General features: G+C 56.1%; 1 protein-coding gene across 4 annotated transcripts in view; it reads right to left on the bottom strand.

Moving 5' to 3' along the window:
• RBFOX3 (RNA binding fox-1 homolog 3) overlaps positions 1 to 27735 on the bottom strand; it is a 417949-nt gene that overhangs the window by 159985 nt on the left and 230229 nt on the right. For 3 of the 4 annotated variants that reach the window (XM_086688216.1, XM_086688214.1, XM_086688215.1), the window contains exon 3: positions 22394 to 22501. The exons of the other annotated variant lie outside the window; for it this stretch is intronic. The gene's annotated coding sequence lies outside the window, so the exon portion shown is untranslated. The remainder of the gene's footprint in view (positions 1 to 22393; positions 22502 to 27735) is intronic. 4 annotated transcript variants of the gene reach the window in all.

The following is a 27735-nucleotide window of genomic DNA, read 5'->3' on the forward strand; positions in this document are numbered from 1 at the left end:
GCAGGCTTCCCCGGGGACCTCGGTGGGAACCGTCGCCCGCCTGCCCCAGGCCCAGCCGTCCGCCGTCTGGGCTGCAAGAACGGGTCCAAGTGTGCGGGGGCCAGGCTGCCCTTGTTTCTGGCCCTGCGGGGGCTGGGACAGGGGACCTCGAGAAGCCACCTGCCGCTCGCCGGCACCAGCCTCCTGAAGTCAAAGCCACCCAGCCGATGGCTCTCGTTTTATTTTGGCTGTGGGAGCAACAGCCCCCGCCCCACGCAATCCAAGCGCCTCTGCTTTCGGGGCAGGCGTGGAAAGTTTCCGTTCTCGGGAAAGGAACCGAGGCAGGGTGGGAGGAAAACCCTGCCAAAGTCATCGGTGCCTGGCCACGTGGGTGGGGAGCAGCCACCTATAGCAGTGTTTGCTTTCCTCTCCTGGTCTTGTTTTCAGAGCTTCTAGAATAAATGGAATAGAGGAACGTTTCCCTGTTCCCACGGTTCACGTGTGGATGCCGTCTGGGTTAGGAAACGCGCCGGATCCAGGTGACTGGTTGTAGGTGCTGGAATTGGCCGGGAGTCCGTGGAGACCCGGCATGGGGGCGCACTTCTGCCCCCACGGTCGCCGGGAGCCCCTGCGCGCATCAGGGTCCCCACGGCAATGGCATCCGATATCAGGCCGGTCGTGGCCCTGGGTATCAATCCAGGTCCTAGAACTGAATGTTTCAAAACAGAAGTATTTCCGTTTTAAGAGATCGTATTGTTCCCTTCACTTGTGTGCTTAGAGGTGGCCGTGCGTTCGAAAGCCGGGTGACTTTTGTCTACACGTTTCCGTGGGCAGGTGCCTAATGTGAACAGTCCTGTGTCCAACACAGCGCTGCCCTGGAGAACCGCGCATAAGGTCTGAGAGCAGTCTGGGGCTTACAAAATATTGGGTAAAGAAAGTCTGGCTTATGACATTTAACACCTTTCTGGAATGTCTTACTACCCCCCAATCCACAATCCGAATGTCTTGCTCCAAAAACAGCAGCCATCGTCACAAGAGTGACGATCAAGTCTGGCGATCAAGTCGGGGACCCCCGTGGGAGGGGACGGCTTATAGCGTCCACAAGGAGATGGCTGGAAACGGGTTTGCCGGTAGACGCAGGCCTCCTCACTCAGCGCCTACAGGACAAGGGGTCACGTAGGGACCCGAGAGGTGGCAGGCCGGGGGCCCTCGAGCCTCTTTCACCCTGGGTGCTCCGAAGGAGAGAAGCGGTTGCAGAGAGAGCCCAAGCTTTGCAGACGGTCTTGGATTTGAAACCCCGCCCGGGTAGTTCTGTCCGTGCGACACCAGTGACACGGTCTCGCTCCCTGAGTCTCAGCGTTCCCGTTACGAGACGGAAGAGGCACCAGCTGCCCCTCGGGGGTGGCAGAGGGCCCAGGAGGTGCTAGCAGGGCACCTGTCGCCAGGTGGGCACTGGGCAGAGAGGTCCAGCCAACCCTGCTGCGGGGCCTGAACTCCCTCCCCCCTCCACGTGGCGAATCTGGTGCCCCGCCTTTCTGACCCAGCCAAGTGGATAACCAGGGCATAGCAAAGGTGCCCACAGAGCTCCCAGTGCCCTCTCCTGGCCCACGCGGACAGCTACTGTGCTAGTTCACAAAAACGCATCCCAGAAGATCCCAGGAGGCTTCATCTTCATTTCTGATTGTCTTCCATTAGCAGGGGCTCCACATACTCCAGCAGAAAATTGTTTCTGCCCCAGAGCCACTCCACCAAGTAGGTAACGACGTGTAAACAAATATTTAAACGTGTCAGAGAAGCTGATTCTAAAGGAACCGCGCTGTGAGTCCTTGTGGTTTCCCGGAGACTCATAGGCGAGGCCCCTAAACACGCGTTCCGCTCCTCTGTCTGCTTTGGTGAGGCCGCACTTTTGTGCTTGGGGTTCTGTTCAGGTGGGCACGTCTGCCCTATATGGAAGATCGACGGGCCAGCCGGACGCCCTCCTGGAAGCCAGGTGCTGATGAAAAGCTGGCAGCCATTGCCGATAAAGGGCCCTTTCTCAACTCTCTGCTCGAGGGGACCCTCCTGGTTGGCTCCTGTGCCTTAGCGGTCACTTGGAACTTTCTAGAACGTCCCACCTCTTGGGAGCCCGGCAGCCCCTGGCTCCACAGCTGCATGGCTTAGACACAGCTGAGTGGGGCCCTGACCCCCTCTCGCACCCACATTTCCCGTGGCCCCCAGCCGCCAGCTGCAATCCTGCCCAGAAAGGAGACAGCTGGCCTCCTGCCGCCCCGTGTCAATACCCAGCTCACCTCTCCTTCTGCAGCGTGTTCCCAACGGTGGGCAAAGCCCGTGGAGCAGACTGAGCTGCAAGGGAGGTGCTTAACGCCCTGCTCCTGATACTCATTAGCTGTGCAGTGAGTTTGCACATCCCTGGGCTGGTTTCCTCCTGATACGTGATAGAGCTTAATATGTCGCCACTTCCTGCCTCGCCAGCCGCCCCGAGGGAGCCACATCCTCACGGCCTTTCGCTAACTCCCTGCTGGGGGAACCCGCGGCCTTCTGGTCCTCTCCCTGGGCGCTGAGGAAAGGAAAGGGTGCCGATGTGAAGAGGACGAGGACGCCCACCGGCTGACCGGCTCCACCTGGGGGTCGGTGTGCCTGGCACAGAGGGCCCCCTGAGCACACGCTGTCTGGCTCATTGCCCTGCAGATACCGGCGGGGAGCCCGGTTAGGTCACAGGCATCATGGAAACAGCATCCCGGCCAGTCCTGAAGGCACACATCTGTCCTCTGCCTGGGACGCAGAGCCTGAGAAAGCGTGTGTGATGCGGGCCTGGGGACGGGCTTCCCGCTCCGTCACGCGGGCCCCGCCGTGGGGACAACAGATGTACACGAATGAGGACATCCGTTGCTGGGAGACCTCTGATGGTCCATTCTGTAGAGCGAGGGCTGCGTTCCATCAAGTGGACAATAGGCCTCCGGACCCCGGTGCACTGGTGTGCCCGGGACCCCCACACTAAAGCTGAGGGGTCCCTGCCTTTTGGCTCCCAGGATGGAGAACTGACAGGAGACCCTTCTAGCTGGAGAGCAAGGAGCTCCCCTCACCTCTAGCCGAACCGAATTTCCCAACCTGCAGGAGACCCTGAACGTGGAGTGTCTGTGCAAAGAGAGAAGGAAATTGAGTTTCAAGCGATTTATTTTTCCTCTCGATTAGGTTTGCATTGAGTGGGGGAGGGGAGGGAGAGACGGAGAGGGGCTGGGTCAGCAGGGGGGCCCGGGACACCCTCTGTGTCTTCAGCTCCGTGTTCTTCCTCTCTGCTCCCCGCGGGGGGGACAGGGGGCCCTGTGACATGCTCGGCAAAATCCACAGGGTGGGGCCAGGCCCGCCACCGATGGGAGACTGGTTCGACGGCAGGCACCTGGGCCCCGCCGGGCAGCCAGGGTCCTGCCCTGCCCTGAGACTCAGATTCTCAGGTGGGCTCTGTGCTGGCAGCCGGTGCCACAGGGGAGGCTGGCGTGGGGAAGCAAAAAAGAAAGAAGAGAACATCCTTCCCCCACGGTCAGACCCCACAGTGTTCGGGGAGGAGCAGATTCCCTCTGGGAAGCTTCCTGGTGTGCAGGGCCATGCTGACCACTGGGGTCTCCTTGGAGCTCTGAGCTTATGGCCGTGAGTGCTAACCTGTGTGCCCTTCCCCTGATGTCGGGGCACACAGCTGTGGGAGGTGACGATCCCACTGCACGCTGTGAGCGGGGCCCCAGAATTCTCCCTCAGACCGTGGCTTGCTGTGGGGACAGGAGAGACACCTCCACACCCCCCTTCCCACCACACACGCTGGTGCTGAGTGCGCTTGGAGAACGGTCCTGCATGCACGCGCACAGCAGCAGATATGAACACAACGGCCCGGAAGGCGGGAACAGCCCACACGTCCCTCCGCAGGTAAGTGGATGAACGAAACCCGGTGTATCCTCACGGTGCGCTATTACTCGGCACGGAAACAGGAACAAAGCACAGCCTAGATGGGCCTTGGGAACCCGGCTGCGTGAAAGGCCACCACCTATGCTAGGATTCCGTTTTTGGGGAATGTCCCAAATCCTTAAATCCACAGGGATGGGTCACAGACTGGTGGTCGGCAGGGGCTGGGGAGGGGAAAGCTGGGGGTGGCTGCCGCCTGGGAATGGGGCACCCTGTCGGGGCGAAGGACAGAGCTACTAAATGCCACTGAAACGTTCACTTGGAAACGACTAACTTTAGGTTTTGTGAATTTCACTTCAATAAACTTTCGAAAAATCGGGTTGAAACAAGGACTACCCTGGAGAGATTAGGGAAATACACGGGGGTGTAGAGGAGGGGTGGGCCTGTGGCAGCCGCTCTGCCCACTTCCGGCTCTTCTGCGTGTTTCTGTCTGGCCGTGGGGAGGGACGGGGGACCTGTGTGTTCTTTTGCCTCTGATGGCTTCTCCTCACCCCTGCCCCCAGGATTTCAGCAATTGGGGTTTGCATGCACGTGTTGACTACACTCAGTGACATCCCTGTCTTAAGGAATCAGGAGGCTCTGCACGCGTCTGCAAACACTTGAGCTTTCTGGGGTGGGTGGGCGTTCTCCGCCGCAGTGAGCTGAGCAACCACGGCAGGAGGATTTCAGGGCAAGCAGGAGCAAGACGAAGGTAACGACCCTGCGCCCATGGCACCCCACGCCCGCCTGCATCTGGGAGGGGATGGAGGGATGGGTGTGCGCAGGGGCAGCAAGGCCAGAACAGGGAGGAGCTGTATGCTACCGTGACGTCAGCGTCCTAGCAAACTTGTCCGGAATGCTCGGCTCAGAACTGGGTCTGGACGCAGCGTCCTCGGATCCCATGTTGCCAGATCCCTTGTGTTTCCTGGGGATCTTGAGATTCAGTCTGGTTTCTGTTAAGCCCTGTGCTGCCCCGGGCCGTCCGCCAGGCTAAGCTGCCGAAGGCTGCAGGAGGTGGGGTGGTGCGGACGAAGAGATGGGCTAGGCCCGCAGTGGGAACGTTCGGACACTCCACCGCTGAACACGCGTTCATTCCAAGGCACGTTCAAGTCCTCCCTGCTGGGCCCCACGAGGCACCAGGGCGAGTGTCCGTGCCGGGACCCCAGACGGATGTGTCCACCTGTCTATTCAAGCTCCCGCCTGCAAGCATCCCACACTCAACACGTCTAAAAGCACGTCCCTGAGCGCCAACCTGCCCCACCTGCCGCTTCCCTGTTTCCCCGTGTGACTTCTGGTGAGGTTGTCTGAGACTTGTGCCTTTCTCTCACACCCCGCACCCGACCCATCAGCGTGTACTCAGGGGTCCACCTTTAAACGGATCTCGAATTCCACCCTTCGTCCCCTCTACTGAGACCACCGCAGGCCGAGCAAAACCTTCCTTCCCGGTCAGGCTGCTTCTGATCTGGCCCACGACGCACCGCCTACTCGGAACCAGGCAGCAGGCGTAACGGAAGGCATGGCGGGGCAGCCTTTCTGGAAAACCCTCCCCCGACTCCCACCACACTCAACGCAAAGGCAGAGCCCTCAGGAGGCCCTGCCCCATCTGGCCGAGCCCCTCCCTTATTCTGGAGTCCTTGCTGTTCCACCTTTGGGTCGTTGTTCAAATGTCACTGTCTTGGGGAGGCCTGCTCACCTCCTTACTTCCTCTGCCTTCCTCTGCCCCTGCCTTCCTCCCGCCTGGCATACGACTTTCTTCCCTACAGCCTGTCCGCTGTCTGTGCCACGGGAGCTCCTGAACCCTCAGCACCTAGAATGGGGCCTGACAGGTGTTGGGAGGCCACTAAGCACTCATGGTGGAAAGGAAAAGATACCCCCAGGACTCCGAAGAGGGCTGATAAACAGATGCCCGGAAAGCACGGAGAGGCCACGGGGGCAGGAGACACACCCCTGTCTGCCAGCCAAAGAGAGTCCTCCCAGCCCATCTTCCCCTCTCCAGACCCAACTTCCCAAAAGTGTGGCTCCAGAACCACTGTCCTCCACCCCTCTCCCCCAGAGGCCCTGCAGCCTGGCTTCCGGCCCCCCCATCCTAGTCACGCTGCCGTCCCGAGACTCCCCAGCTGCAGAATGAGACACGCGGGTCTCCGCCCTCACTTACAGCACCTCCCCCATCGCGGAGCACTCCCTCATTCCTGAGGCTCTGCGCCTGCGTCTGTCCCCCACCCGCCCTGCAGCCCACGGCTCCTTGCTCCTTTGGCTTTCCCGGGCCTGGCATTCCGTTGGCTGACCTTCTCAGCCTACGGCTACACGCCCCTGGCGTATTTTATTCGCCCCATGCTTCAGCTCCCCTAATGTATGATGACCCCCAAATCGACGTATCTGACCCTACACCTTCCCTGATCCGAGTTCATCAGAGGAGAACGGAAGAGCCGGTGTGTTCCACACACAAGGAACACCTGACAGAAGGCACGAGCCCTGAGAGAGAAGGAAGCGGCTTGTGCTAGAAACGGAGCCGGCGGGTGTGGGCGCAGTGGAAGCCGCACGGTGATCTGGACAAGCAGCGGGGCGAAGGCGGGGGGCAGGCGGGGGAGGGTGCGGCCCACATGGGAACCAGGTTAAATCAATCATGGGCAGCTCCTATCGCTTTCCCATCTGGGAGATTACGCAGCCAGGACGTGTAAAGTCTCCAGCCTTGTACCGCCCATCGTGCGCCCAGAGAAACCCCGTCTGTGGCATAGAAAGGGACTTCTCCCGGCCCCTGTGGTCTCAAGCCCAAACTGATGGCTTTCAGTGTGTGCGGACAGTCATTCCTGAGCCCTTGTTGGCCCGAGGCTTTGTCCCATCAAGGCTGAGAAGCTGACGGCAAGGCATGGAGAGGCGTGTAGAATGTTCTCGAGGACCAGGCCTTGTGTCTCCCCTAGAGGTGGCCGGTGAGGCTGGGACCAGTTCTGCTGACCACTGGGCACTGAGACGCAGCGGCCCTGCTGGGCCTCACCAGCTAGCAGGCAAGCTGACCACAGCAGCCCCTGCCTGTGCTCTTGGCCACCCAGAGTTGAGTACCCCCTGCCAGAGCACCTGTCTTTTCTGTTCCCTGCCTTCTCCCTTCCCAGGGAAGCGACCGTGACCCCCCGCACAGCTTCCTGGCTCAGGGCAACAGGCCTCCAGGGTCTCCTCTTTTGGACTCATCTTTAAATCTGCCTCCCAGCTCTCAGCCTCTGGTTCAGAGCTTCCCCCAGAAAGTGGTGTATTTTATCTTTATGTGTCAGGATTTATATAAAAAGGGGATAGTTCAACTCTAAATGTAATGAGTTGGAAGGACAGCTCTCTGGTGACTTTCTCTAAGGAACACAGCATCAATAACATTGATTGCTAAAAATAACTAATAACCCTGGGCTGGGGGTGGCCAGGGACCGCTCTAACCCCGCCTCTGCACAGCATGTGAGGGAAGCAGGCTATGCCTGTAAGGACAGGTGGGTCCCACGCATGCTGGCTGTTGTGGTGCTCATCCTGGACACCGTCAAGGGACAGGTCCCGAGCACAAGCGGCCAGCAAACGGAATCTAAGATTGACGCAAATGACCCTCGCTGAGGGCCTTCTGAGGCCAGGCCCAAGAGAAATAGTTGAAGTCTAGGAGTAAGGTTTGCCCAAAAGCGGAGAGGCTAGAGTTTCCGACAAGGTGGATGGACCAGCACGGATTATGTGCACGTCATCTCACTTCCGGAGGCTTCTCCTCTGGGTTTGGTGACGGGTGGATGGAAAGGCTCCACCATACATGCAAAATCGATTTCCCCATGCCCTCAGCTCTGGCTACTGTGCCCTTGACAAGGCTGGCCATCTTCTTCCAGAAACGGCCGGTGCGTCTGGATGGCGATCTATGTTAGGGTGAGGCAGGCTCTTTGGCTGCCGGATCAGCTCAGGGCTTCCTGCATTTCTGGAGGGATTCACGTGCCTAAGCTCTCCTCAAGCTCCTCCCCCACTCCGGGGACTGCAGGCGATGAGAAGCCAAGTGTCTGGGAGGTGGTAAGGCCCAGGAGAGTGAAGGACCGTGATGCGATGCCAGCCTGCATGTAAGGAAAGGGGCTCTTAAGCTGGCCCCAAACGAGTGCAAGTTAATAGAGAAGAAATAATGTGTTCTAAATTAATAGCATGAATGTCAGCTCTGATGGCCGGGTAGTAAAGCACACAGTCACTGGAGTTCCTTTGTGAGGCTGTTTTCTGTTTTGTGTGTGCCCTGGGCATAGGGAAAGAGCCGTGGCTCCCTGTACAGTGACACGTTTTGCATTCTGGGACAACTTCATCGGCTGAGTTGGAGTGTGGGAGATAAGAAACTTGCTGTGGGGTTGCATTTGGTTAGCTGGCCCCGCGTGGATTTGTAATCAAATACTGGAGGTATCTGCAGTGCTCTGCCTGGGGTGTGGGAATTTACTGAAGTGCCTCGCAAAAGCTCCTGGTCGGGGACACTCCTCCTCCTCCAGGCAGGAGGAGTGGGGCTGAGGGCACAGCCCAGAGCCCTGTATCGTTGGCACAGCCCCTCGAACCTAATAGCCCCACACTGCATCAGTGACAGGACCTGCAGAGCCTCTATGGCTCACGGCCTGGGAAGGCAGGACCCAACACTGGGCTTTCTCTGAAGTCTCCCTCCTCTGATCTCTGTTCTCAGGGACCCGCAGCAGTGTGGGAGAGTCCCCGGACTCATGGATCACAGTAGGAACCCAGCCCTTTCCCCCTGGCCACTCCCAGAGCCTTTCTGGATGGCCGCATGTGGTTCCTCTGTGTTCAGTAGGAAGAAAGCGGACAGCCTTTGCAGGCTGGCTGGGGGAAACTGGGACAGCATGTGACTTAGAAAGTCTGATGTGAAAACTTTACCAAAGAGCAATGCCCAGCCCCACTCCTGGGCTGGAGACGTGGCTTGGACCATAGCTAGCTCCCACAATCTAATGAGATATGCTGTAACTTAGAACCCCCACAGCCAGGCACTGGAGCCCCACCACCAAGTTTGGATCCCTCATTCTGAGGCTTGCGTCGGTGACCGATTTTTGGGGGACTGCTCTGTGTTGTTATGAACCCGCCAATAGTCGTGCCAAGGTGCTAAGGGGGGAGGGGTTGTCTAAAAGCTGGAGGAAGCCATGAGTTCCAAGGACACCAGGGCACACACTGGAGGACAGGACCTAAGGAGCTTCTACAGGTGTGACAGAGGGGAGGGAGGGAGATCGGCGCGTACCCTTCACAGAGCCAGAGAGTACTCATTATGCCCTATTTTGACTGTCCGTGTCCCACTGCACGAAAGCAACAGAGGACGCAGAGGCTGTCACCAGCCCCTGGCACGGCCCCAGCACATAGAAGGTGCTAAAAAACAGCAGTTGAAGGAAGGAATTAAAACGTTAGTCTGTAATGATAACGTATTTATGCTGACACGTAGGCTTGGCACTGTAGACACACACACACTCTCTCTCTCTCTCTCTCTCTCTCTCTCATCACGTACTGCCCCTGTTCGATGCCGCGGAGGGTAACGCTGGGCTGCTCTTGCTGGATAATGAGAGAACAGCAGTATGCCAAATGCTTCGAACAGATCCTTCTGCCTTCTTTCTTCTGCTTGGTCCTGCCACCAGAGACCTCTGACTATATTGTATTCTGATTCCGCCAACGTGAAGCTGCATTTGGGGGCGGGGGAATCACCCGTTCCCTTTCTATTTAGGAAAGTAAGAAGCAAACAGACTTCATTTTGGAATCCGTCCTTTCTTGTGGGAGTTGGAATAAAAGACCATTCCTCCCCGAGGCCTTGCTTTGGCTTTGTGGGGTTTTATATCTACTCCCTCCCCACCCTCCCGACCAAAGGAGGCCTCTGAAGCGCCTGCTTGGCTGGAACATCAGAGATGGAGATCTCAGAAGCCTCTTTTCTTTTACACGGCTGTTATTATTATTGCCTTACATTTACACTATATTCCACAGTTTTTCAAAGCCACTTAAAGATATTGTCTCATTTGATCCTTCCAACAGTCCTAAGGTTGGCGGGGAAGATCTCATCTCTCCATTTTACAGGTGAGCAAACTGAGAATGTGGGGAGGTAGTGACCTGTCCAAGGTCACACGGGAGCCAGCAGGAATTTCCCCAGCTTCTTGTCTGCTGCTCTCACCGTGTCGGTCTTTCGTTAATCTGCTGCTTTGGGAGGCGGTGCCAAACAAGTGAAGATCTGCCCTGTGTCAATGGTGTGGTCCCCAAATGAGATGAGACACACAGGAAGGGCTTTCAGGGATTCCCCCTGGTTAGCAGTTCAGTGCCAGCAGATGTTATGGGGTGGGGAAATGAAACAGGGCCGAGAGAGAACCCTCAGCCGGCATGGGGTTGGGTAGAATGACACAGACTCACACGTGGTCACCCAACCAGCTACTGGGATAGGTAAATGTTGATACTTCAGGCCACTAGGCTCTCCAACTGTGGCCACATGGCTGCCCTCATACGGTTGGGAACACAGGGCAAACTGAGCCAGCTTTGTACTGGCCTTCAATAAATGGCTGCTTTTTCTTAACAGCTTCTCTGCCTTTGAAACCCCTTGGCAGAGTCCTGGACCAGAGGGCAGTCTCTCAGATTAGATTGGGCACACCTATCATCAAGTCCTAGCACCAAGTATCCGCGCCCTACTGTAGCTGGTGCCTTTGCTTCTCAGGGAAACAGGGAAAGACAGAGGTGCTGTGGGAGGGCATGGGGTTCAGCACCATGGACAGTGGCCGGCAGGTGCCTTGAGCTACCAATCACCTCCCAAGTTCCTGGGAGTTAAAATTTATTAGAAATGGTGACAGGGCCTCTCTGCGCTCCTTGCCTAGAAACACATGGCACTCATCTGTCACCTGGAGACAGCAGCTAGTGCTTGTGTAGGCTCGTGCCACGGCTGATCTGCCTTCATCAAATTCGAAACATGATTGCCTGTCACTTGTTTTAATTCATTTCCCCACCAAACCTGAATTTGAATAACTTCCCAGATTTTCTTCATCAGGAGGAAGAGACTTCTTCCCCGGAGGTGGATACGAAGAGCTCAGTGCCCAGTTCAAACAGCCTGACCTTCTACTGAGACAAAGACGTGCAGAAGCTTTGCTCACAGCCCAGTTCGCCTTTCCGATGGTGCCCGGTCCACGTCAGAGGCTCCATGAGAGAGGATGACCACCATGGGGTGTGCTCAGACTTGGGGATCCTCTCAGAGGCTCCGGTTTTATCTGGCACCAGTGGCTAGGGCCAATGAGACGTGCAGGATGCAGATAAATTCTGCCGGGTGTGTGCTCACTAAAATCCACCATGCTAGAAATGCATTTGGAGGCAATCCTGCCTGCCCACAGCAGATTTTCCAGATCCTGGCAACTGGAGCATGTTAAGGACGAGATACAGCTGCCAGGTCTGATTTCTTAAATCAAGATTCGTTTTGTGGGGAGGGCAGGAGGAAAAAAAAATTAATGCATAACCTGGCAACGGGAGGGAGGGAGGAAGGGAGGGAAGGAGGGGTGCCTGCTGCCTTGGCCTCTCTGTGCATCTTGGGTGGGAGCCAATTCCTTTCCAGCAAGTGACTTCCAGCTCAGGAAAGGGGGAGGGGCTTCCCACCGGCAGCCCTGGATAAGCACTGCCTGACCCCAAGCTCCAAACTGTGGGGTCTGAGCATGAGCCAGGCAAGGTGCTGACTGAAGGAGCAGAAGTTGTTGGTCTATGTTTTGTGTTATTTCTTTTTCCCTGAGTTTCAGCCGCTCATTCTTGCCACTTCACACTCAGTTTCTTGCCCTGTCGTCTCCTCCCAGACTCCTCACTGCATCATATGCCGAGTGCCTCCCACAGGGACCCGTGGGCCAAGCAGCTGTCGGGGCACAGTTCAGGGGCCGATGTGGCGCCCCTGTGTCCTGGCCAAGTGTGCTGGAGAGAGTGTGAAGACGGCCGGCATGTCTACGTGTGGCCTGTGTGACAGCGCTTTCTGGGGGTGCCGGGGAGTATGGAGTGCAGGGGCATCTTAGGGAGTGTCCTCTGTCTGTAGCAGGGCGGTGGGAAAGTGCAGCTCTTCCTAAATTAAGACTTCAAGACGTTTTACGTACTAGACAAACCAGTATCATTCCTAGTGCTGATGGCCATCTCCGTTCTTCCCCTTTTCAATTACAGCTTGTGGGGGGCTAGGGTGGGGGGGGCAGTCGAGAAGGGGCTGCAGGAGGGCAGAGGCAGACACGAGGCGAATTAGAGAGACTTTTGTTACACTTAATATCAATTCATTTCGCAGACTGCTGACACAGCCAGATTCCACAGCTCAGAATTTATGGGGGCTCAGTGTGCAGACGTGCGGACTCAGAAAGAAAATACAAAAGAACTTTTAAAAAATGACCAGCTATCAGCAAAAAAAATTTTTTTTTAATTTTATCCCCCCCCACACACACACCCAACAACAACAAAAAAAGAGCTACCAATGTCACACACACACTCACACACACAATCTGATTTGGATTTTTGTATTGGTTCAGGGCACTTAATCTCATTATGTAATAATCACATCATTTGCCAGAATCAAGCCGTGTTTCATTACTTTATGGGCAGACTTTATATTAGATACACGTGCAAAAATGATAATGAGAATGTCAGGAAAAGGAATACGCTGAAGAAAGGGTACAGCTCTTGACCTGGAGGACAGTGGTCCTCCCTGCGTCGCCTACCTAGGGGGCTGGGCTCCCAGGAAGGCACCTGACAGAAGAGTCCGTGCCCAGACTGGGTGGTGTTCTTCCACAGCCACCTGCTATGGCCCTCTTCCCCCTCTCTCCTCCTCCCCCCTCCTCTCCCCCCTCCTCCCCCTGCTCCCCTCCTCCGTCTTTCCCTACTTCTCCCCCTCCCCTCCACGCCTCCCTCTCCTGCCCTCCCCCACTGGCTGTGGTTCTTTCCTGATCTTGGCTAGTGGCTCTATTTGTTCATTTTCTTAAAGTGCCCTCCGAGGCCTGCTGCCTTCCTCATCTGGCGCTCCGCAGGACTAGGATCACACCAGAGAGGAATGACGATGGCCCCCAGCAGACCTCTGACACTCTGGACTGCCTCTCAGAGATTTTAGCTGTTGCACTTTCCATAGCCCCTGCGGGATCCAGCCCCCCATGGTCCAGGTGACCTTCACCCGCCTGGGAGCTGACCAGTTGGAGATGAAGGAGAACCTCAGGGCCGGGATGGTCCTCCCTTGCACCAGCAGGTGGAACCCGCCTCTCCAGGGCCATGTGACTTCCTGGGGGCATCCCCATGGTATCAGTGGGACCCTTCCCAATCATCTCCAGCAACTCTGGGGGTCTTTGGGAGCAGGTGGGGCTGTGGCCTCCACGAGGAATGCAGTGATGGCGGATAAACACATGGAGACCGGAAGAGCTGTCACCCGGCACTGTGGCCGCAGAGCAGGGTGGCCACAGGACACGATGGGGTGTCCTTTTCAGGATGTGGGGGGCCAGCCCTGAGTCATGTTTTAGTCACAACAGACATGCCCGTGCAGAGACTCCAGGGACCACAGAAGCTGACAGGGTACCTCAGTAGCCCTGCCTGCCCCACCCCAACTGCTCCTTAGAAACTGTTCTGAAGTTGAGTAGAAAAGCCCGTTTGTCTGTTCTGCTGTATGGGAATGGTCAAACTGAAAACAAACAAACCCAATGAGCATACGAATTACAAAACAAAGCACGAGCCTGGGAAGATATAACGGGTGTTAGTGCCTCCTTCCGGAAGCTTCTCCCAGTGGAGAGCTCACCACCAGGCAGACACAAAATGCATCTGGGTTAGGGCACTTGACTCAGCAGTGTTACAGCAAACCCACAGTGGAGGGAAGGTGCGGGAGGCATACTAAGGCAGCCCGGGACACTGGAAATGTCTTCTGGGGGCAGGAAGAGAGGCTGAGGATTAGCGTCTCAGGCAGTGCACCACTGAGTGGCACCATACAGCCAAGGAGCCACGGCTACATTCCACTGGCGGTTTCCTGGGTGCCAAAACTGTGCCAGGGGCTGTGAATGTGTGTGTGAGGGGCGGGGGGGCGGGGCAAGGGTGAGATTGAACAAATCTCTGCTTCTAGGAGCCCCTGTCCTGCTGGAGAAGACAGGCCGGCACTGCTCTGTGGCTGGTGAGCCCAGGGCCAAATGAGGCCCGAACAGCAGGGATGTGAACGGGGGTGTGCCAAGCTGGCTTCACGGAGGTGATGTCCTGGTGGAATATCAGAGGACAAAGAGCTCTGCAGGGAGACAAGGGCTCTCCGCACAAGGGAACAGTGTGGGCAAAGGCACAGAGCACAAGGCAAGGTTTCAGTTGACAGACGGCCTTGAGAAGGTTCTCTCATCACCCGGTCAGCCCTTTGCGGAACCGGGCACACGCCGCCGGGCAGATCAGGAGGAATAGAGACTGCCCGTCCTGTCTCTGCCCCACAGTCACGCACCCTGAGTGTGGGCTGTGGGGAATGGGCCGGGGGCTGATATGGACGGGGGTGGAGGTCTTCTGTGCGGGCGACGACCAACCCCATCAGAGGCCACACGGTATTGACCTTGATGGCAGGAGAGACAGAAGTAAACAGACTGTCTTGGTGCTGTGGATCGATCAGAGGCGGGGCGGCTGCACTTGAACACCAGCATCCTGCTGATGGCAAGGCTCGCAGGCAGGAGGACAAAGGTCTGGAACTGGAGAGGCTCGTTCAGATTCAGCAGGGTTGAAACTCTCCCCAGCAGCGGATGCAGCTGGGCGTGGGGAGACAGGATGGGCATGGGAAGTGAGCTAACGGATAAAAGGCCACGTGCAGGACCGAGGACACAGGAGGACTTGGAGGGGAACGTCATTCCTAAAGCAAACCCGGGGGACAGGGCCCAGCTCACCCAGGCACGATGCTGGGCAGCTCTGTCACAGGCTGAATTGGGTCCCCCAAATTCACATGTCGAAGCCCTAACCCTCCAGCACTGTGTGGGATGTGCCTGTATCTGGGAATGGGTCTCTCAAGAAGTGGTTAAGTTAAAATGAGGTCACAAGGGTGGGCCTGCATCCAGTGTGACTGGTGTCTTTATAAGAAGAGATTAGGACACAGACGTGCACAGAGGGATGATCATGTGAAGACATAGAGAGAAGACGGCCGTCTGCGAGCCCCAGAAGAAGGCTCCAGAGAAACCACCCCTGCTGCCTCCCTGACCTTGGACGTCCAGCCTCTGGGACTGTGAGGAAATATGGTGTTGCTGAAGCCGTCCAGGCTGACGCTTGATGACAGCAGCCCGAGTTCACGAACACAGGCCCTGCCAGCTCAGTGTTCCTCCGGGAGCACCAGGAATCCAGTAGGGATGGGGCAAATCGAAAAGAAAAGCCGGTGACATCACTCCAGAACAGAAGACCCGATCCTGCTAAAAGGCAGCTCTGATTTCTAACAAAAATATCCTTCCTTTCTTAAAAGTGAGATAAAAACTTTTACACCTTCGGGGCGGGGTGGGGGTGGGGGATCCCGAAAGAGGGGAGAATCCACATGTGGGTAAAATGGGCCTAAAACATGAATAACGGGAGCAATCTACCAGATGCTCGGTCAGTGCCCCGGGTCAGCGCCCCGTGTCTCCGCCAGAACCGGTGAAGGAAGCACTTTGGGCGAAAGCTACGTTGTTGTTGTGACGCCGCTGTCACTGATCTGCCTGTTGTGACCGACTCCTCGAGGTGTCTTAGTCTCTAGGCCCGTTTCAGGCTCGGAAGGAAACACCAGAAACCCCCTGTGACTCAGCGCCAGGGAGCTTGGTGACTGAAGTGGGGACTGATCTTGCTTTGTGTTTCCAGAAGAGATTAATGGGTCTCAGGAGAGAACGGCCTGACATTTCAGCGTTTCCTTCCCAGAAAGTCCCACCTTTGTGGCCGCACAGCATTTACAGGCAGAATCCCACACAGGGGACTCAGGGTTGTCAGGATGAAACACGGCCCCCCGTTCCGGCATTTACTTGGGGAAGACAAGCCTCTCTTCTCTGCTGCCCTGGGCTCCAGACACCTTGTGGGCCTCTGGACCACCCCTTCCTCGTCCCGCCCACCCCCCAGGCTGAGCACTCAGGCCCCAGGGAGCGACCCTGGGAGTCAGGCCAGGAGACACCTCCTTCAGAGGGGAGCCTGGGGGAGCCCCCAGGGGCTCTGTGGGTCCCTGCTCACCCATCCCCCACTATCTCAAGACAAGGCTGTAGCAGCATGTGTACCCCGCTCAGTCATTCTGGACCTCTGCCTCTCCGCATCGTCTGTCGGGACGTGGAAGCTAGCTGGGTGGGCAGTTAATAGGAGGCGAAGTCTCCCGGGTGCCACGGGCCCACGAGCCTCATCCAAAGTCAGCGGGAGAATCGCCTCCCACTGGGCATATTTATTTTCCAGACAGAGAGCTGCAAAGATGTGCCCCGAACAGACTGACACAGAGGGGCTCCCTGATGGGGTTTCAGTCCTGCAGTCTCAAGGCCTGTCTTCTGCAGGTGGGTGGGTGGCGGGGATGTGAGGCGGGGAACAGGAGAGCCTCCCTGGTAAGTGAGTTTCCAAATCCGTTCGGTTTCCATCATGTCAAGACAGATGAATAAAAAGGCACACCTACATAGAGCAGCGTGGCTCACGGCACCAAGAGGCAGGAGCCACCTGGCGTCCATGATGGAGGGCGGGCGAACACGAGGCGGGTCCATCCGTAAGTATCACTCGGCCATCAACAGCAAGGAATTCCTGACACCCGCCACAGCATGGAGGCAGCCGGAGGACATGATGCTGAGTGACGTCAGCCAGATACAGAAGGACAAGCACCGTAGGGTTCCACACGTGTGAGGTCCCTGGGGTCTCAAATCCAGAGACAGACAGCAGGACGGTGGGCGCCGGGGGAGTGGGAGGGAGAGTTAGAGTCTAACGGGGACAGAGTTTCAGTTTTATAAGATGGAAAGAGTTCTAACACGGTTAGGACGCTGAACTGTGTTCTGTGTATTTTACCATGATTAAAAATAAAATTTCAAGAGGCATACGTACACGGAGCCCTCACCACACGCTGGGCACTGTCCCAGCTCCTTCACATACAATTAATATTTCCTCCATCCTGTTGAGAGCCTTTCGAGAAGAATGTTATTGTCCCGATTTACAGATAAGGAGCTCAGATGTTACAGGTTAAGTAACTGCCTGAGATTGCTAATAAGACACAGGGCCAGGGTTCAAACCATCAGGTACCCCATAAATATGTCCTGAAAGAATGAGTGAATGAATGAATGATGTCCAATCCCAGACTCCATACGTTGTTGAAGTTGCCCAGCTTTTCTCAAGTTGTTGGTTTTAGGGGAGGGAGGGGGAGGGCTGGTGGTAGGTAGGGCACCTTTCAAAACAAAGTAACTAAACATTAATAAAAATACACCTGAGTGGGGGGTGCCTGGGCGGCTCAATCGGTTAAGCATCTGACTTTGGCTCAGGTCATGATCTCACCGCTCGTGAGTTCGAGCCCCGCGTCGGATTCTGTGTCTCCCTCTCTTTCTCTGCCCCTCCCCCAATTGTGCGCGCTCTCTCTCTCTCTCTCTCACAAATAAGCGTTAAAAAAAAAAATTTTTTTTTAAATACACCTGAGTGAGGGGTCTTTTCAGGGTGATGGGAATGTCTGGGAGCCAGACAGAGGAGGTGGCTGTGCATCGTGGCTGTGCCAAGTGCCACTGAATTGTTCACTTTAGCTGGTAATCTTACGTCCTATGAATTTCAAGTCAGTAAGTTATTTTAAAAATATAGCCATTAAGTGGGTGCGTGTGTATATATACATATATATATTTATATTTATATTTATGTTTATATACATGATTAAATATAAACCCAAGTATAATTTAGGTATTCTGAAATTGAACACAAATATACCAGAAATGTGTTTATGGACTGTTGGGTATACGGTCATATGAACACGCACTAATGCTTTACCCGTGGGCACTGTTCTCCCGTGGGTGGGCCTTTGCTCTTCTGTGGGTGCAGACGGCTTATCAGGGAAAAGACGCATTTAGGGGAACTTATAGCCCTGCTTCCCAGATGGCGACACCACCATACGCGCCCCCCCGTGGACGCTGGCTTGCAGGCTGGGATGTGGGGTTTTCAGACCTGGTTTTACTAAAAGTCCCCTGAAGTCTCTACTCCTCTGAGATGTCTCTGTCTCATTAAATAATAAGTCACACGGCCTGGGGGCCCTGACCTGCCTCACCTCATGAATGCTGACTTCCCTTTATCTTTTAGAGAGAGATGACAGTTTATTCCCCGGGAATGGTTGCCAGGGGCAGACCACCTGATAACGATGTGATTAACGATGAATTAAATTATCATCACCTTTCAGCCCATCACGGGACAGGCTTCCAGACGTTGTGTGTGTATGCAGGCAGGCACGCATGTGTGTATGTGTGTGCGTGGGTGCGGGTGTGCGCGTGCTGGTTTGTGCACACGCCCACACGCGCTCTGCAGACCCGGGAAAGGCCTCCATGAAGGAAGGGGTGGGAGCGTGAGGCCACGGGGGCCACCCTCCACGCAGCTGGATGTGGACCGGGATCCCACACACGGGAGCACGTCTGGATGCCCCGGGGGAGCCCATTCATCAAAGAAGCTCTTGGAGGATATGTTTGCAGACTCCTTTGGAATGTGAATAATCATCTCCTGATTCCTATTTGGGAAATTAATCTTCTGGTTTCTTGAGGTGTGCCAGAGAATTCTGGAAGCGGGGTCAGAGGCTAATGCCTGTCAGAGTAGTCGGAAGCATACCTGGGGGTTGGGTAAGTGAATGATGACACCTCTGTGTAATGAAGCAGCGTGCATGCATTAAAAGCGAGGTGACAATCCACCTAGAAGTACGCTCCTGAAGATGCTGTTAGGCTAAAACAGCCAGAAAAAACCCGGGTTACCAAACAATGGACAGATCTGTAATTTCTGACAGTCGGATTATACGTTCGCTTTCTCGTCCGTACTTTTCTACGGCGAACATGCCTTGTTTATGTACTAAAGAAAAGGTACCATGAGCTCATTTTTATTTAAAAAGAAAAGCATCGATCCTAAGAACGGCCTTGAGACCCCCCTAGCCCCAGAGGAGGAAGACAAACCAAAGAGCCGCCCTTCCGGATTCATCTCTGCGATTGCCCTTCCCCGAAGGTGCCGCTGGCACCTGAGGTCTGGAATCATGTTGTGGGGGCAGGAGCTCGATCCACCCGTCCCTGTCTGTGGGAGAAGCAAAGCCCTCAGCTCTTTCCTTTGGCTCCTCTGTCACGCCCTCTCCCAGGACAGGTCACGCCCGCACCGCTTGGACACTTTGCACTTAGGAAGCCAGGGGCCAGCCTGATGACGGCACCGAAGGTACATACCTCCACCTGCCCGGCCCCGACAGGCAGGTCAGGCGGACCAGGGGCACGAGACCACTGATCCCTGGAAGAGTCACCTTCAGTGCAATGACAGCTGAAACAGGGACGCCACCCCTCGAGGGTCCTGAGGAGGATGCGGGAGAACAGCCTCCACTACCAGCTGCGAGCCTTGGGGGAAGCCCTGGGCCTCTCAGAGCCCAGTCTCCTGCCTGGCCCAAAAAGGAAGGAGCTGGACAAGATGGTCCCCGGGGCCCTCCCGGCTCGGACGTCCCATGGCATTCTAAGGGTGTGACATAACGTGACACAGTATGACTTACTACTTTGACACCAACAGGGCCAGAGCATCACCTTCTTCCTATTTTCCTTATATTTCAGGTTAGGGAGGAATTTTTAAGACAGAAAGTCTGCTTGGAGCTCCCCGCCCCCCCCATCTCACGCACACGTGTGCACACAGGCAAATACTGCAGCTCAACCTCACGAAGGCGTCCAGTGTAGACTCTGAACCAAGGACACAGGCAAGCCCCAGTGATGACACCCTCACTCAGCCTCCTGGGGCCCGGGGCGCCCAGCTCAGAGGCCCCACTCTCTGTTCTGCACGAACCTCTTGCCCAAGGAGGCGAGTTGGCCACGGCTGCTTCAAGGTGGTCCACGGACAAACCACTTCTGTGCTTCACACACTGAGCAAGGGTCATAAGCCCCAGAAGGTGTGAATTCCAGTCGCGGCCCCTCCTTTCCTGCCCCCCGGGGCCTCATCTGCAGTGGGGATGTGTGAGGGGCTCAACCACAGCAGTGGATGTCAACACCCTGCGGACTTGGGGGCCTCTTATTGGAGCGAGGGGGCATCCCCTCCCCACCGGAGTCCTTCCCGTGGACCAGCGCGTCCCAGAGAGCAAGGAGCCTTGCTGTGGTGTCCACCACTGGCTGGACCACCGACATGCTCCGGTCTTCATTCATTATCTTCCCTTTCCACCTGCCCCAAGTCCCCCCAAAGCAGAAACGGACAAGAGGCCCTAAAAACGTCCACCGAATGACCCGAGATGCCAGAGACGCTGAGCTGTCGCGACAGGGCTCGCTCTCGGGTTCCGCGAACACGCACGTTCCCAGTGCCCCCAAGTCCTAACGAAAGGCACAGTCCTGTCCCCCTGTCCGCCTGCCTCAGACGGAACGCAACGAAAGCGGGCTCAGTGGCCGCCCCTCCAGCCTGCCCTGAACTGAGCAGAGGGAAGAAGCGTTTGGAAAATCTGCCCCATCAGCTCTTTCCGCCTCTTCCCTGGCCAGTCTCTCCCTCCCACTCAGCCAGTGTGTGGGCCGGGGAGGAGGCAGGGCGGGCATGCGGCTCTGAGCTAAATAAACTCCTGAAAGGGCAGGGAGCCTCCACTGGGCCGTTTTTCAGACTCGAATTCCACTGAGTGCAACTTAAAAAGGCCTTTCCACCTGTTCAGCCTGAAATCCCTCTCTGCCCTGGGCAAACAGCTGCCCTCCAAGGAGGAGACGTGACTGGCAGGTGTGAGCCCAGCTGGCCATCCAGCTGTCAGGTGGACCCCGGCGTCCGGCCCAGGCAGCGGCAGGAGGCTGCCCGTCCCCAGGTGGGAGCCTTGGCTGCCGCCAAGGAGCGGGGTGGCAGTGACCTCCCACCCGCAGGAGGACGAATCCTGAGTGTCTCCTGACTGAGTACCAGGCTGAGAATGAACAAGACAGGGACAGAACCATTCCCTGGCCCGAGGGCACTCTGCAGTGTCAGATGAGGACTCCCTCGCCCAGGGGCAGCCTGCGCGTCTGTGCAGAGTGCCGAACGCAGACACTTTGAAATTCGGCTAGGAGCTGACCCTGGGCACACCTGTCTTTAGGGAGCTTCCCCGTCCCCTCCCTGCTCTGTTCCCTGGGATGCCACTCTGTTTTCACAGGTGTTTCTAACTCAGGCTAAACTATCCTTGCTGCAGACCCGGGGAATGGGGTAGAAGGCGAGGAGAGACTCGTCTTGTTCAGTGACCACCCCAAGGGCCACTCCCTCCTTCTCTTCCATGCTGTAGGTGCACAAGGTCACCAGCGAAAACCAACAGAGAAATGGTAGCGGTGGGAAGGGGGAGGCAGGAGAGCCAAGATGCACCCCCATCTCCTTAGCCACCAGATGCACCCAGGTCGCATCTGAACCCCTTCCTCCGCCCCACCTGGGTGGCGGCCTTGCCCACCTGTGCCTCAACCATCCCAGCTCCCTGGAAACCCAGAGCACTGCTCCAACGCCGGTCCTCACACCTGCCAGCCAGGCATCGGACCACTGGTCGGAGGAGGAGAGGCTGGGTAAAGGGAACCCTGGGCCCCTCTGGGCCCCATCAGCCACCAGTCTTGGAGAGTCTGGGCGAGAGTTTGGCCCCAGGCCCTCTTAAGGGAGTTTTCTTTTATATTTATTAACCCACTTTCTCTCTTGGCACTCGGAGCAGCGAGGAAGCCTCAGCCAAGGCTATTAATAGGTGGAGGCCATCCCTGGGGAGGAGAGTGAGCTCATACCTATGGCACAGGTGCCAAGCATAATAAAGGTTTCTGAGTCTGTCTAAATATAGGCTGCGGCCACGTTGGGGAGCAGAGGGCAGGCCTCGGGGAGCTGAGCACAGTCTTCCCTGTCGCCCCCCACCCCTGCTCCCTGGGCAGAGCTTCTCGAAACCTGTGCCAGCGCCCGGCCCTGCCGGAAAAAGACCCTGGCTGTCACACGGTGCCCCCACTCCAGGTCAGACCTGGTGGGAGACGCCAAGGAAGGGATTTGCAAAATGGCATGCAATATAAATGACTCCTGTAAACAGAGAGTTTAATAAAAAGGCAGTGAGGGAATTTATGGGCAACCCAAGGATGATTAAAATTATTTATCTACTTACCTCCCTTGCTGGCTGATCAGTCTATTAATTATCTATTATGCACTCGCTGATTTGCATTTTAGTAACGGGACTGAGTAAGGGCAGGTAGGAAACACAGAAGGGTTCAGGAACCAAGCGGCGGGGGGAGGGGCGGACCCTCCTCTCTACCAACCACGGCTCCCCCAGCTGACGCCACGTTGACACATTGCCGAAGTGCCACGCTGCTGCCCACAGAGACAGCCACTCCCAGCCCCTGGGCCCCCGAGAAGCCCCGATCCAGGAACCTGGATCCAGAAACCAGCTCCGGGTGGAGCAGAAAATTCGACGTGAGGGGATGCGCACCTGTTTGCCGACGGAGAGCTCCTGGGACAGGTTCCCAGCCGAAGGGGTCTGCAGACCAGCTCAAGGGAAATGCTGGCAGAATCTTCCTCTGGCCGTTCTGACTTAACGCTGCATTTAGAAAAGAAAACACGAGAACAAAACCATTTTCAATCTCTGAATATCTGGAGTGCATCAGACACACGCTCTCCCGCGCTCTTGATTAAAAATATCACAGGACAGAGTGTCATGGGAACGGCATCGTTTCAACGCTGCAACCAAGGAGCATCAGGCTGGGAGAAGTTATAACAAAGCGTCCCTGCTTGCCACCTCGAGGCTCCCAGCCACTCGCAGCCCTGCTGCTCTCTTGCAGTGAGACGCACAATATCAGACAGGCTCTGGGACCCATGGGGAAGGGGGCCCACAGCCCATGGGGTCTGGCTGTAAGGTACAGACCTTACAGTTTATCTAGACCTTCACCCTCGCTCATCAAAACCTGCTGGCTCACCACAACCAGCCAATTCCTTGAAACAAATCTCTTTTCTTTATCTATCTATCTATCTATCTATCTATCTATCTATCTATCTATCTATCTACATCATGTATATCGTATAGGCATAGGTAGATACAAATATAGTTGTAGATGATATAGATATAGATAAGACAAGTATATTGATAGAAAGATGGATGGAGGGGGGAAGGGAGAGATGAATAAATGGATGGATGGATGGATGGATGGATGGATGGATGGATGGACAGATGGATGGCTGGATGGACGGACAGATGGATGGGTGGATGGATGGATGGACAAACAGATGGCTGGCTGGCTGGCTGGATGCATGGATGGATGGACAGACAGACGGACGGACAGACGGATGCATGGATGGATGGGTGGGTGGACAGACGGATGGGTGGATGGATGGACGGACAGATGGATGGCTGGCTGGATAGATGGATGGACGGACGGATGGACGGATGGACGGACGGATGGATGGATGGACGGACGGATGGACGGATAGACGGACAGATGGATGGCTGGCTGGCTGCATGGATGGACGGACAGACGGACGGATGGACGGATGGATGGATGGGTGGATAGACAGATGGATGGGTGGATGGATGGACGGACAGATGGATGGCTGGATGGATAGATGGATGGATGGATGGATGGATGGATGGATGGATGGACGGACAGACGGACGGATGGATGGATGGACAGATGGATGGGTGGACGGATGGATGGGTGGATGGATGGATGGATGGATGGACAGATGGATGGCTGCATGGACGGACAGATGGATGGGTGGATGGATGGATGGATGGATGGATGGATGGACGGACAGATAGATAAACAGCTCCCATTGGTCCTGTTTCTCGGGAGAACCACAGCTGATTCAACGCCTCTGGGGGTCTTTCCAGCTTGCACTTCCAGAGGAGTTGGGCCCCTCGATGGAGTGGAAAGGGCAGAGGAGGCAGCAAGGGGCCAGCCATCCCTTGGGGGCAAGGAATGCAGGGTCACGAGCCCAGGAACGCACTGACCCTGAGTCTCTTGTCAGCTGATGTCCCAGCCCCTGGCACCAGCTTCCTCTTGAGTCTCACAATCTGCCCCCCCCCGACCCCCTGCCAGAGCAGGGCTCCCTGGCATTTGCAGGACAGTTGTCTCCACACCCTGTCCGCTGTGCCCCGCCCAGTGCTGCCCCCCTCCCCCCCCAGCACTGCTTCTCAGTCCCAATGATGTATCAATAACCACAAAGCAAAATGCCACAGTTACCAGCACCACTGTACTGTGACGAATTGCTTTCAGAATCGATTGGTAGGGTCGTGTGTGTGCAGCGAGGTGGGGCCGCGTCCCAGAAGCCGAAGCGGCCCCCGGGAATTAGGCACACCAGGAAAAGTCCCAGGAGACAGAGAAGGAGGGAGAATGTAAGGGAGACAGGAACAGAGCCGATCTTTAAGAAGAGGGACTGGAGGGGCGCCTGGGTGGCGCAGTCGGTTAAGCGTCCGACTTCAGCCAGGTCACGATCTCGCGGTCCGTGAGTTCGAGCCCCGCGTCGGGCTCTGGGCTGATGGCTCAGAGCCTGGAGCCTGTTTCCGATTCTGTGTCTCCCTCTCTCTCTGCCCCTCCCCCGTTCATGCTCTGTTTCTCTCTATCCCAAAAATAAATAAACGTTGAAAAAAAATTTTTTTAATAAAAAAAATAAAAAATATAAAAAAAAAAAAAAAAAAAAAGAAGAGGGACTGGAGATTCTCAGTGACACAGACAACAAGCATCCTGAGTCTAGGCTAGGCGGAGAAGACACCACAGGGCATGGCCTGAGGACCTCTGATGGGGACAGGGTGCAGCAGGCAGAGGGTGGACAGCCAGACCCACCTGGAGGGTGGATGGCAGCTGGCTCTTGGGTGACAGGACCCTTCCCAGGATGGGGACATGCCACCCGTCCCAAGTAGCATGTCAGGCTCAGGCCAGGAAACCCTCCTGCTCATGAACTTGAGATTTTATTGGGTTAACAAACTGCGTGTTTGCCGTGGTCCGGTCCTCCTCGAGCCCGAGCCCAAGCACACACTCCTCCCTGGGGAGGAGGCAGTGGGAGAGACAGGACCAGGGGCTTAGGGCAATGAGGACACCTGGAACCTTCTTATGGCTATGTGACCCTTCCAGTAACTCTACAGGGAAACAACCACACACTGGCCTGGACCTGAGCCCAGGGAATCTGGCATGAGATGCCTTGTGATGGCACCCTGTCCTGGCTCTTGCTACAGTGGGCCTCTGGGTGACTGGGTTTCCCCATCTGCACTGCGAGCTCCCTCACAGCTAAGGTCCTTATGCACAGCCCTGGGAAACCCTCCAAAGCCCACTGGGGCAGGCTCATGGAAGAGGGTAGGGTGGGCAGCTCCAGGGGCCAATTCAGCAGCGCCAGAGAGGGGACGGGGGTCCCTGCACTTCCAAAGCACGAGTCTGGGGACAGAGCAATGGCGAGATGGTGCACGGGCTGCTACGCATCACTCGCTCACTTTGTCTTCACGTCCTGGGCCCGTTCACCTCTCTCTTCCCAGCTGGGGTCCTCGCCCCCGACGCCCTGGGTATGGGAGGAGCAGAGAGGCCTGGCCTGGCTTGGGAGGGTCCAGCAACACCTTCGGGGCAGGGAGGGCACGGCCGGCCTCTCTTTGCCCCTGGAGATGCCACGTGGAGTGTGGATTTGGCCTGAGTGTGGCTGCCTGTATGCTTGCACCACTGGCCGGGTGCCTGTGCCTCCCGTGGGAAATCCCTGGGGGCCTGTGGCTGCAGCACCTCCCCCAGGTCTCCAGCCCTGCAGACGCCCCCAGCCCAGGGGACGCCCCTGCCTGTTCTCCCATCTCCAGCAGCGGAGGGCTCTGATGGCCAGAGAGCCTCCAAGGGCAGCAAAGGGTCAGGCCCTGAACACAGCTGCTCAGCCTGTCACCGTGGAGGCCGTGGGTCAGGGTCGCTCGTGAAGTGGGGTCCAGGCAGTGGGGGCCCAAACGCTGGTAAACGGTTTTCTTTCTCCCTCCCTCCTTCCCTCCTCTCTTTCTCTCTCTTTTTTACAAGTATATGGGTTTCACTTCTTGCCCTAAACCTCTCCAAGATACAGACTGCTCAAGTCCAGCTCGCCGACACACGGAGGGAAGACGGACGGGCACTGGGGACTCAGACGCGGCAAGGTGCTGTCTTTCAGTGCCTGAGTGGACACGCGCAGACACACTGGCAATCCCAGGGCCGCCGAGGACAGCACGGCAGCACAGGTAGGTCCAGACACGTCGGAGGGCTGGGACCAGGGCCCGGAACTTTCTGAGACCCAGCCACTCACTGCCCAGGTACACACACATCTCCTGGACACATGGAGACAGGCTCCGGGCCCCGCTGGGTGGCGCTGCCCCCAGTGGAGTGCTGACAACCAAGTATCCATCAAGGAAAGGGCAGATAAAGACAGAGTGGCCGATTCCTAAGGCAGGTGTCCACACAGCAGGTAAAGGGAATGGGTCGGAAACACCCACGTCCGCGGGAAGGAGCCATGAAAACACCACGCGGAATGAGTGCAGCAGTTTCCAGAAGGATGTCACGTACGTGCACTTTAAAAAGACATAGAAAACTATCTATTTAGTGTTCACGGTCATGTGTGTGTAAATGTTTTCTCCAAAGGACAAAAACAGCGGACGCTGAATCTATTCCTGGGTGCGAGTGTTTGGGGGGCACGGGGTGAGGCTGGGAGCGGGCAGAGGGGATCGAACCTGTCTACACTGCTTCCTTTATTTTTATTTTTTTAATTTACTTTTTTAACTCAAGTTAGTTAACATACAGCGTAGTATCGGTCTCAGGAGTAGAATCCAGTCACTTACAAACAACACCCAGTGCTCATCCCAACAGGTGCCCTCCTTAATGCCCATCCCCCTTTTAGCCCCTCCCCCCACCCAACTCCCCTCCAGCAGCCCTCAGTTTGTTCTCTGTATTTAAGAGTCTCTTACGGTGTGCCTCCCTCTCTGTTTTTATCTTATTTTAAAAGACGATGTAGGGGGTGCCTGGGTGGCTCAGTCTGTTAAGCGTCAGACTCTTGATTTCAGCTCAGGTCGTGATTTCATAGTTCATGGGATTGAGCCCTGAGTCTGGCTCCACACTGACAGCTCAGAACCTGCTTGGAATTCTCTCTCTCTCTCTCTCTCTCTCTCTCTCTCTCTCTCTCTCTCTCTCTCTCTCTCTCAAATAAACAAACCTAAAAAAAAAAAAGACAACACAATATAGCTACATGTTAACTGTTGTTAATTGAGGGTGGAGGAACACAGTTATTATATTTTGCCTTAATTATCACAATTCTCCAAATTTTCTTTGGATGAGGGTGCTTGGATCGTGAGCCCCTTGAGGGAGTGAGAGATACTGATGCCACATGAGTGGCATGCGGCCGGGAGGGCAGCCCTCATGCACTCCGACTCCACAGACTCGCCGGTGGCCGGGAGGGCCAGACTGATGGACGGAAGGCACCAGATTTTCCTTGCCACCCTCCCTCCATTTAACAGACGATGAGCTAGTCTAGAATTGCTCCCTCAACTGTCCGCGAACGTTTTCCTTACAACCAGCCTGAGCCGACAGAAGTCTCGTGCACTGCAAAGGGAGGGCCAGGGTGTGGGGAGGGAACCATGTGCTGGAACATTCTAGACTCTGGACCACCGGTGCTTCCTCTGCTCAACAAATGCAAGGAAAAGTCACGATGCCCTGGAGCCCGGGGTGACGGTCTTCTGAGCAAAGCTTCCTATCTCTGGCAAGCAGACACCTTCAAGCAGACAAGGAAACCCGAGCATTAAGTGAGAATGCGTAGACGAGTCATTAGCCCACCTTTCCCTTCCCCCAATTGAGGGGA

This window comes from Puma concolor, chromosome E1, assembly GCF_028749965.1.
Source record: "Puma concolor isolate L17-30 chromosome E1, mPumCon1.1.hap2, whole genome shotgun sequence".
In the NCBI taxonomy this organism is placed as follows: Eukaryota; Metazoa; Chordata; class Mammalia; order Carnivora; family Felidae; genus Puma; species Puma concolor.